The sequence below is a fragment of the Otolemur garnettii genome, unplaced genomic scaffold (genome assembly GCF_000181295.1).
Source record: "Otolemur garnettii isolate 467f Iridium unplaced genomic scaffold, OtoGar3 scaffold00007, whole genome shotgun sequence".
Taxonomy (NCBI): Eukaryota; Metazoa; Chordata; class Mammalia; order Primates; family Galagidae; genus Otolemur; species Otolemur garnettii.
Window position 1 is genome coordinate 42,461,734 of NW_003852402.1, and position 10,614 is coordinate 42,472,347.

The following is a 10,614-nucleotide window of genomic DNA, read 5'->3' on the forward strand; positions in this document are numbered from 1 at the left end:
CATAATAGTCGCATATCTTTATAGGGTACTTGTGATGGTTTGATACAGTCATATAATGTGAATTAATCAAATTAAGATAATTGGGGTATCCATACCTCAGACATTTATCATTTCTTTGTGTTACGAACATTCCAATTCCTCTCTTAAATTATTTTAAAGTATACCCTAGCTTGTTGTTGATTATAGTCACCTTGTTGTGTTCCAAATATTATTCTCTCTATAGACTGTCTTTTTCCACCCATTAACCATCCCCACTTTATCTCCTTCTCCCCACTAACTTTTCCAACCTCTGATAACCGTTATTCTCTTTGTCTTCATGAGATCAATTGCCTTTAAAGTTTAGTGCCAACATATGAGTGAGAACATGAGAGATTTGTCTCTCCATGCTTGGTTTATTTCACTTAATATTCTCCAGTTCTATCTGTGTTGTTACAAATGGCAGGATTTTATTCTTTTTATGGCTATATACTATTCCATTGTGTACATGTACTACAATTTCTTTATTGGTTCATCTGTTGATGGCCACTTAGGTTGATTCCAATTCTTGGCTGCTGTGACATGCGCCGCAATAAAGATGGGAGAGCAGGTATCTTTTAAACAGTACAAATTCTCCTCCTTTGGATATATATCCAGCAGTGGGATTGCTGGGTTATTTGGTAGTTCTGCCTTTAGTGTTTTGAGGATGCACCTTTAAAGCATACACTCCATATCATTTCCATAGTGGTTGCAACTAATTTACATTCCCAACAACAGTGTACAAGGGTTACCCTTTCTCCACATCCTTGCCAGCATTATCATTGCCTGTATTTTGAATAAAAGCTATTCTAACTGGGTGAGATGATATCTCATGGTAATTTTGATTTTCATTTCTTTGATGACTAATGATGTTAAGCATTTTGTCATGTACCTGTTAACCATTTGTATGTCTTCTTTTGAGAAGTGTCTGTTCAGATTCTTTATCCATTTGTTGCATTAGATTATTTGACTCATTTCCTATTAATTAGTTGGAACTCCTTATGTATTTTAGTTACTAGTCCCTTGTCAGATGGATAGTTTGTAAATATTTTCTCTTATTCTGTGGGTTCTCTCTTCGCTTTGTTGATTTTTTTTCTTTGCTTTGCAGAAGCTTTCTAGCTTGATGTGATCCTCGTTGTCCAACTTTGTTTTGGTTGCATGGGCTTTGAGAGTATTCCTCAAGAAGTCCTTGTGTAGACCAAAGTCCTGATTGAGTTTCCTCAATGTTTTCTCTTAGTAGATTCATAGTTCCAGCTCTTAGATTTAAGTCTTTAGTTCATTTTGATTTTATTTGTGTATATAGTGAGAGATAAGGGTCTAGTTTCATCCTTATGTACATGGATATCCAGTTTTCCCAGCACCATTTATAGAGGAAACTCTCTTTTCTTGATTTGGTAACCTTGTTGAAATAAATTCACCAAAGATGTGTGGATTTATTTCTGGATTCTCTAGTCTATTTCACTGGTCTATGTGTCTGTTCTTATGACACATGCTGTTTTAGTTACTGCAACTTTATACTGTAAGTCAGATAATATGATTCCTCCAGTTTTATTCTTTTTTCTCATAATGCTTTGGTCATTCCATATAAATTTTAGGACTTTTTTTGTATCTTTGAACAATGTTATTGGTATTTTGATGGAGATGGCATTGAATTTGTAATTTGCTTTGGGTAGTATGGACATTTTAATAATACTGATTTTTTTTTTCCAATCCACAAACCTGGAATTTGTTTCTCTTTTTTAATATCCTCTTCCATTTCTTTCATTGTTGTTTATTAGTTGTAGAGAACTTTCACCTCTTTGGTTATGTTTATTTCCAGGTATTTTATTTTACTTGTAGCTAGTGTAAATGAGATTACATTCTGGGTTTCTTTTTCAGATTGATTACTGTTGGCATATAGAAAGGCTACTGATTTTTGTATGTTAACTTTGTATCCTGCAACTTTACTGATTTTCTTTATCAGTTATAATAGGGGTTTTTTTGGTGGCATTTGTAGCTTTCTCTAGATATAAGATCATGTTGTCTGCAAACAAGGATAATTTGACTTCTTTCTTTGCCATTTGGCTGCCCTGTCTTTCTTCCTCTTATTTGATTGCTCTAGCTAGAATTTCCAGTACTATGTTGATTAATAGTGGTGAAAGGGGACATCTTTGTCCTGTTCCAGATCTTATAAGAAAGATTTAGTTTTTCCTCATTCAGATTGATCCTAGCTGTGGGTCTATCATATATGACTTTTATCATGTTGAGGCAAATTCCTTCTATGGCCAGTTTTTGGAGAGTTTTTGTCATTAAAGGATATTGAATTTTACTGAATGCTTTTAAAGCATACACTGAAATAATTACATTTTTTTTTTCCTTTGTTCTGTCTATATGTGATGTTGAACCATACTGTTGGGAATGAGTCCCACTTTATCATGACAAATAATCTTTTTAATGTATTATTGAATTTGATTTGCTCGTATTTTGTTGAGGATTTTTATATCAATACTCCTCAGAGATACTGGTCTATCATTTTTTTTCTCTCTCTGTCTGGTTTTGGTATAAGGATGACACAGGCCTCCCACATTGAGTCTGAGAGTATTCTATCCTCCTCATTTTTTGGAATAATTTAAGTAGGATTTACTTCTTTGAATGCGTCCTGGAATACAGCAGTGAAGCCATCCGCATTTTCTTGGATGGGAGACTTGTTATTACTGCTTGTATCTTTTACTTGTTATTAATTTATTCAGGTTTTGGATTTGTTCCTAGTTTCACATTAGTAGGTTGTACATATCTAGGAATTTGTTCATTTCTTCCAGGTTTTCTGATTTCTTGGCATATGGTTGTGTTTAATGTCCCTTTGAACTTCTGCAGCATCAGTTGTAATGTCTCCTTTTTCATCTCTGGTTTTATTTATTTGACTTTTTTTCTTAGTCTGGCTAAAGATGTGTTAATTTTGTTTATATTTTCAAAACAACCAACTTTTTATCCATTGATCTTTCATAATTTTTGTTTCAGTTTGTTTGGGCTTCAAGGCTGTTGCCTGTGTTTTTACTTTTTGGAGTGCTTTTGGTTAAAAATAAAATGACCAGATACCCCAAATTAAAGCAAAGGTGGAACAAATTTTATTGAGGAAGAGAAAAGTAGGCTTACAGAGTAATATATATTCACCACAGACAGCAGGTGAGGCTCCATTGTTGTGACAAAAACAAAGAGGCATGGGCTATGGCTGCAATTCTCTCTTACAGTGCCAGGGGGGTTGGACCCACCTCCTGATTCAGTGGTCACCTTGGAACTAGAGTCTTCCCTGGGCCTCCCTGAGAGCCCATGGGAGGGTGTGGACCATAATGTCAATTTATACTAATGATATGATAATTAGCTTTGAGGCTGTGCTAAGTCACCTTCAAGACTTGGTTGTGCCTATTGCTGGGCTATAGTCTTCTACATCTTTCCTGCAGTTGGCACATTAGCTTCTGATTGGTAGATTGGTAGGGTGGTCCCTCCAATTGCTCACGTGTGAGCAATTACCAGAAATGGGATTAAGGTGGGCAGCACTAAGATGGAGGCCTGCTCCCCTCTTGTCCTCCTGCCCCAGGAGAGCTGGATTTCTAATCAACTACCTAATAATTAGATTTGGCAAAGTCATTTTTTAGCTATACATTATCCAGCACTTAAATCTCTAGCTCAGGACTGTTTGTTACTTTCCCAAATTGTAATCCTACCAGGTAGAACATAGTACAGATTAATATTACATCTCTTAATTTTATACTGTCAAGATTTATAGGCAAAGCACATAAGAAAAGGGAAATTTACTTATAAAACAAATCTGATACCTATACATTACTTTTGATTATCTTCATTGTAAGTTAGCAGGTTTGATGAGAATCCACGTAAGTCATACTGAGACCATGAAATTACAAAAAATAAAACATTTCTTCAATTATCTGAAATGTTACATGGAATGTGTTTGCTGCTTATCCCCACCCATTGTACCCTTTAAGTCATTTCCTTTTCACAAAATGTTGAATATAGATTAACCCTATGCCCAACTTGGTAACTACAAGACTGGCATCTGAAAACAGTTATTTTCAGAAATACAACAAAAACTCCATTCCCATGGAGAGACTACCAAATGAACCATTTCACTGGTAACTTCAAAATTTATATTTTTCTGATTTCTTCCTAAAATCTCCTGCTTCTTCATAGCATTCCAGCAACCCTGGGCTTCTGCTTTCTGCCAGCTTGTATCAGGGCTTTATCCTTGATTGCTTCTGATGGCAGTGCTTGTTCTCTTGATTCTTAATATGAATGCCATCTTCTTGGCTTTGAAGTTGAATCTTAAAAGTCACTCTTTGGAATGGTTTGCCCCATGTACATTATATAAACCTGTCATTCTGCTCCCCCCTTATTTTACTCATTTGTTAATTAGTAGTAACTGAAGTTATTTTTATGAATTTGTTTCCCTGCTTATTAGTGATTTCCCTCCATTGGAAAGTTAACTGTTTCACAGTAACAACTATGTATTGTTCTCTGCTGTTCCTTGTAGTCTGGCACATTGCAGGTTATTCAGTAACGGTGCTCAGTCAATAGCCAGTGGTCATTTCACTGAAAGACTTTAAGTCACACTCTCTGAGACTGGTTTCTTTATTTGTCTAAAAATGATTATAATACCTGTTCTATCTAAATCCCAGAGATTTTGTGAAGGTCTCAAATATGTCAGGATTTACCTTTTAAGGCCTTATATGGGGACTGAGGCACAAAGATGGAGGTGAGGTCTGTTTGAACGAGTGCAGTGTAGCAGGGTGGGCACATACATAGATAAGTCATTTCAACATGTGATTATTATGCAGTATCTCTGGGTTGTCCAGCTCCAGAGGTGACATGCAAATTGGGATATGGGAGAGTAGTGACCCCTTTAGTTGTGTAATGCCCAAATTTCATTGCTTTAAACCATGGAATTTTAACATTTTTAAGTATTAACTTGTATCATATTCATAAAAAACAACTGATGAAGAAGGTACTGTAGTTTCCATACTTACAGGCCATTATACATGTAAAAGAGCATATATTATTATTATTATATATTACTATCTATTTATTTTATGAATTTAAACTATAATTATTGCCCTCTCTACCTAATCTTTCCAAATCTAGGAGCTTTATTTTTCATTTGTTCTCATATAGTTTTAATTTCTTGCTTTTTTTTTTAAACCTCCTGAACACTTTTCAGCATTACCTTCATTAAGAGCCATGATGGAAACTGTAGTGGAGTGGCTGAGATATGGAAAATAGCAGTTGACTACAAAAACCATTTTTTTGGACTCTCTAAGATTGCTCTTGGTCCTTACAATTGCCATGAAAGGAAAGTCAGTGTTAGTCTAATGGGAGGGAGGGATTGTTGTTACAGATAATTTATGTAAATTGTCTGCTGTTCCGGTGGTGCCTGTAGTCAAGATAATAAAAGCAATGCAGGGCCAGCCTGTTGATAGCACGGCTTGTATTTTTTCCACATTTTCTTCTTTGTGTATTTTGAAAGGAGCAGGGAAAATGAATTCAAAACAAAACCTTCTCAGAACATCAGAAAGCATAAAAATATTAAGCCTTTAAACTGAGAGACTTCTCAGTGTATGGAGACAAATGTGTAATTAAATCTGGAAGTTATTTCTTTCTTTTTGTCTTCTCTTCCCTTTTTTTTTTTTTTTTAACTGCAATGCAAAAAAAGCCCAATTACTGGTGATAATGAGAGCCAGGGAGTAACTGTGCCCCAAACAGAAGAAAAAGTGTGTTGCTATGTGAATGGAATGGTAGGGAGAACAATTGTAAAAGGAAGCTTTCTTATTCTAGGCTGGAGCAGATGAGACGCCTCCCTTTAAAGTCAGATGATTAAGGCAAGGCTGTTTTCTTTAGAGGTGGAGGGAATACATCATATCAACCACAAATTGCAGATGTGCGTATGGTGGGTCAATGTGTGGTATCCGCTAAGCAGAGTGGGTCCAGACCGAGACTTCTAGGACAGAGAATGTTAGGAATGAGGTCATCTCACAGCCCAACCTTTCCTCATTATCCTTTTTCTCCACGTTTAAATGTCCTTTTATTATCTAGTGATCTGAATTTAAAGATGCAATATTGCCTCTTGTATTTTATTCCCTCTGCTCCCATTTGGCTATTTTTAAATATTAGTTTTCTCTTAGAGTGTTTTCCTCTACTGGAATATGTATATGCAGCCAGTTCCCTCAGAATGTTCACTTTATTTGAATCTGAATAAGGAAATGATGTTATGTGAATTGGAGGAGGAATTCAGATTTTGAGTAGCTGCTTTTAGAGTCTTCTTTTTGGAGCCTAATGATTTTTCCCTTAACTTTATTATTATTTTAATAATGAGAAATTCCAACAATATCACTTAGGTGAAAATTTTCTTTGGATAATCTTTTTGAGGCAGGGATAATGAAAATCTCAGCAGAGCCCAGCTGTCAGCCCAATACCTTTTAGACACATCTTTGAACTGTGTCAATTCAGAGTGTGCAGCTGACTTCAGAACACACTGCATGACGAACCCAAAACAGTGATGCTGAACCACAGGATGCTCCCTTGGTAAAGTTATAATCCCCTGTCTTTGGGTTCTACAAATGCATACATTAGTTTTATTTAGCAAAATGGAATTAAATAGGTTTATGCTGAAACCCTAACACTTAAAATAACCTAATACAGAGGGTTCTTTCTCAGGCCAGTCACTTAGTATTTATTTGGCACTGTACCAGGCACTGCAGGGAACTCAAGAGAAAATAAATTATAGCTGCTGCTCTCAAGGAACATGTAATTTTATTCAGTACTTTAAAAAAGTGCATTCAAAGCAAAGGGCCCGGTTACTAGTTTCAGGTATGGACAATATTGTAATTATATTCATTGCTTCAGGGGAGGTTATCCAGAGCTCTCATTAGATACTTAAATAATTTTGTTTCAAAAAAGAGATGAAGAATCCTACAAGTAGAGAAATAAACAGGTAACTGTGCAATTCTGATTCCAGTATACCAGAGAAGAGACATCTGTATGACCTGAACTAATTTGGAAAAGCATGATAGCATGCTGGGTGCTGAGGAATTTCATGTGTAGAGAGGATGAACAGAATTCCAGGCAAAAGCACTGAAAATCATCTAGTTCCTAAATTTGTAAATGAGAGATGGGACAAACTGTGTTTTGAATATGTCAGCATATATAAATAAGTAAAGAAAGAAAGAAAAGAAAGTATAAACTTTATTTTATTTTTTAGAAATGGGGCTCTCACTTGTTGTCCTGGGTGGTCTCCAACTCCTGGGCTCAAGCGATCTTCATGCCTTAGCCTCCCAAGTAGCTGGGACTACAGGTATATGCCATTGTGCCCAGTTTTAAACTTCAGAGTTATATAAAAATGCTTATGGATTGTGGCTTTTCCATTTAGCAGCTGTGTGGTCAGAATTTTTCAAAAGCTCAGTTTCCTCATTTGTAAAATTGAATATTCATGCCTATCTCAAAGAAGTATCATGGAGATTAAATCAGATAATGTTTAAAAGCTACTGAAAAAGGTTTTGGCTCATATTAGAAGTTTTATTTTATTTTATTATTATTATTTTTTGAGACAGAGTCTCACTTCATTGCTCAGGCTAGAGGCTAGAGCATCATGGCATTATCCTAGCTCACGGCAAATTTAGTCTCCTAAGTTCAAGGGATCCTCTTGCTTCAGCTTCTTGAGTAGCTGGGACTACAGGTACCCAAAATGTCTAATTTTTCTATTTTTAGTAGATATGGGGTCTTGCTCTTGCTCAGGTTGGTCTTGAACTCCTGAGCTTAAGAGATTCTTCCATCTTGGCCTCCCAGAGTGCTAGGATTACAGGCATGAGCCACGGTGTCAGGCCTATATCAGAAGTTTTATAGGTATCAATTCTCTTCCAGAATCTATATGCAAGGAAATTTGGTAGAGATCACATAAGTGGATAGTTGGCCACAAAAGGAACTAATTACATGGAAAGAACTGATTACATTCCAAAGGTCAGCAGAAGAGTTCAAGGGCATTTTAGAGAAATAATAATACAAAGAAAGCCTAAAGAAAAAGAAATAGTATGGTATGAGTAACTCCTGGAATAGTGAGGATCTTACATCCTTTGTACATGTGTGGAAGAAGACTCACTTCTATCATGAACCACCATGAAAGAGAACAAACCAGAGCGGGAATGGTGGGGAGTGAGAGCAGAGATACAAGAGACAAGGATGGGATCGGAAGGTCTGAAGCAGTCACAACTGCAGCTAGCTCCAAAATATAAAATCAGCTTTATTTTATAGTATCTTAGCAGGGTTGTTTATGAGGAAGTAGCATAGACAAAAACCATATTTTTGGTCTTATAGTATCATTGGAAAATGTAAATAACTTTATCAAAAATAATGCATTCTGTTAATGGTTTCTACTGCATAACATCATTAACATATGTTAAAGATAAGAAACAAAAAGGGAAGGGTCATATAGTTTTCTGCATAGATTTTAAAGACTAACTTGGTCAAGAAAGAAATATGTGACTTCTGGCAAAATATCTAAGAAGAAGAAAAACATGTTGTTTTAAGAGGAGGAAAAACATGTTGACTCAGCAGAAGGAAAGTAGCTGTAGGTCTTTCCCCAAACGTCTCCCAGGCCATGGGGGCCCTGCCATCTCATGGCCCTTTCTCCACATGTTTCCTCATACCATGCAGGATTCCACACCTCTATAACTAAAATAACACCCTCTAATATTTTCTTTCCTTGACTTATTTATCTTACTTGGAACTGCACAATAGTACAGTCCAGAAGCTCAGTACTCTCACTATTATATCTCTGCTGCCAGAACAGTGCCTGGTATTTATTAGATGTTCCATGTCTATGTTTTTTAAATAAATGAACAATGCCTGCCAGATCTTTAGGAAAAAGAACTCACCATATTTGCTGATAGATTAACTATAGGATACAAAATGAGGGAAGAATCAAACCTGGCAACCATCTGTAATTTAACTGTTAATTCTGGATTTTTTAAAATTTAAATGATAGCTTTTATTAAAATGTATCTATCTATATCTGGTTATGAGTACCTAAACAAGAAAAGTCAAAAGCTCTCTCCTGTTGTTTGAATATTTTACATATTCCATCAGATCTTGAGAGTCATTATGCTTGAAATTAAAAATTTAGTTGAATGAAGTTAAAGTGCAAATTATATTAATTTTCTGGCTCTGCTTTTGATTTGTCTTAAGCCCTGGTCTCTGAAATGAATTAAATTTTCATAAATAGTGCATGTGTGTGTGTGTGTGTATGTTGCTTTGGGTAAGGAAAAAAATAAGTTTTCAAATAAATAAAGCATAATTAAGATGGATTCTGATTAAAAGCAAACATCTCTTCCCTAGAGAGATTTTAAATGGCTCCCAAACTCCAAGTGTTAGCATCAGTATGGTGTTCTTATGACCCAGAGCTGAAGGCTAGACTAATGTCTTTGGATGGACATGGATGAGATTCAATTACAAAATCAAAACACAAACTGAATAAGTTTTTCCCCCATCTGGCTATTATATTGTGAATTTGCAAAAATGGCTTGCTGAGATTTAATTGACAGTTTCTCATAAAGAGCAAACAGCCCATGTGTTCTTAGTCTAGCTAAACTCTGTTTGAAGAGAGGGTGGGCATGACATTTGGAGGTGTTGGGATAGGGGTTGTAGCATGCGGGGAGTTAACAGGCCAGGATTTGTGACATGAAATGGTGTTATTCCTTTATAAATACAAACCCTAACTGAAAGAATGTTTTGAAAGATTGTACTGAGGTAAATCCTCCATTTTCTTTTTCCTTTTTCTTTTTAATAACTACTCTAAAACTGGTTTTAAAGTTCTGCATGGTCAGAAGCTGCTGTTATATTTAGATCAAGGTTGGGAATTCAGCTTTCAGGAGATAGAGTTGTGGTCTTTTATTTTGCAACTTAAGTATGTTCACCTTATTGGTCCAAATTCCTTGATATGGACATTGTTAAGGTTAGTATATTAATTTTAAAGCATTTAGTTTAGTTAAATGAGAGGTGCGATTATGTCTATATCTTCACTTTGAATACTCCAGATGTCCAAATGTTGGTGCTTATATAATTACAAGCATCAGTTTCTATCCTATAAAATCTTCTTACTTCCTGCATCTTCTGAGCTATGTTTGACTACGTACTGGTTATCCTTTGAGTTAAATTGTAAATTGAATTCAGATTTCTTACTTAAACACATTGATTCTACCTTGCATAGATTTGAGAATGGAGCTTCAATTTCCTGTCATTTGAATGTTAAGGCGATGCTGGTTGTTAAGAAAAGGCTGAATATTTATTTGTATTCTCCGAATACAAATGTGTTAGTGATATCTCCTACATTTTCAAATTTTTAGTTTGTGCATGGTGACTTTTTATCAGTATTTATTTTTATTGGCTACAATTCATTAAAAAATAATCAACTTAATTTGGTATTAGCATATTGGTCTCATTATGCTCCATTATATGGCTTTTATATATTTTTATGGCTTGTGTTTTGTGGTGCTTGTGTTGGGCCTGTATCTGGAGGATATTGGTTACTAATAAAGTTTGAGTTTACATTTATCAATTCAA

The 10,614-nt window shown here is 35.4% G+C and overlaps 1 protein-coding gene across 6 annotated transcripts in view; it reads left to right on the plus strand.

Moving 5' to 3' along the window:
- Nucleotides 1-10,614, plus strand: part of KCNC2 (potassium voltage-gated channel subfamily C member 2) — a 235,537-nt gene that overhangs the window by 106,975 nt on the left and 117,948 nt on the right. The window lies entirely within an intron of this gene.